This window comes from Aplysia californica, unplaced genomic scaffold, assembly GCF_000002075.1.
Source record: "Aplysia californica isolate F4 #8 unplaced genomic scaffold, AplCal3.0 scaffold00597, whole genome shotgun sequence".
Lineage (NCBI taxonomy): Eukaryota > Metazoa > Mollusca > Gastropoda > Aplysiida > Aplysiidae > Aplysia > Aplysia californica.
This window is the reverse complement of record NW_004797867.1, coordinates 26,303-27,510: the sequence shown is the minus strand read 5'-3', so window position 1 is coordinate 27,510 and position 1,208 is coordinate 26,303.

The window sequence follows — 1,208 nt, the reverse complement described above, 5'->3', positions numbered from 1 at the left end:
TGTCTGTCTGTCTGTCTGTCTGTCTGTCTGTCTGTCTGTCTGTCTGTCTGTCTGTTTCAGTTTTAGATTTGTAAACATTTTACGAGCTGGCAACCGCATAAGGTTGTATTATGCGCGCGTATCTGTCTATCTATCTGCTGCAGATTGGACATGTGTGTTCGCTACGACCTGAAAGAGTTAACGGACACATCCCTGATACGTGTTTGTTACGCCTGGGAGCACCCCGAGGACACAATGCGCTTTTCAATTCATATTTCTCGTTCTGAGTCGCCCTTTGTGTTGGAGGTTATGTGAAACTAAATATGGCTTTGGTGTGTGTTACTGTTTAATTTTGGTTTGAGCTACGCGACTTCTACCAAGCCAAAATGTGTGTTTGGCGTGTGCTCTGGTGGGATTGGCTCAATCTTTCCTATCACAAACATTTATCGTTCTTGTCTGTTTGTTGTCTCTTCCTCTTCATTTTGTGTTTGTTACTCTATTGCATCGCCTTCAATCTACGGCACTTATATTACCCTAATGTGCTCCAAGTGCCGTAAAACTTACTAAAACAACACCACGCCAAAAACTAGCTTTAAGCTGCATGCATCTCCTCAATTTTTCACACTGAAGTAATGCGACGTGAACTCAGTTGATATCATGCTGGACTGGAGCTGGTGGCCCTGGTTCAAATCCATATTGTGGTGACGCTTTTGAACTTGGGTGTTTGGGGTAGGTCTAATTTTCAAGGCTATCCACCCACTTGGTTATGTCAATATATTGGAGATGGACATTAAATTTGTTGGTGTTACCTCTGTAATAATTTTACAGTGTTGAAAGGTGTTAAGTTCGAATAACTATTACTTCTAACTTCTACTACTAAGTACAGAGTGTATTCTGGTATTGCAGACCCACAATTAATTACGGGTCTGCGCCCTGTACTGCTATTAAGTTCATCACAAATGTTGACAATAGTGTCATTTATTTTAGGAACGTGATCCCTAAAAAAGATTCCGTATGAAGTGGCCAATGTTCACAATGGTGTTACTTAATGACACATTCCATAAACTGTTGTTGGAGGAATCTAATACTGTGTGTTTGACAAATGTGTGCCTCAGTGCGCGAGGGTTTTGTGTGAGGATGCGGGCTTGTGTGTCTGTTTATGTGTGGTTGTGTGCGTGTGTGTGTGTGAGTGCGTGCGAGCGTGTGATTGTATGTATGTGTGTGTGTGT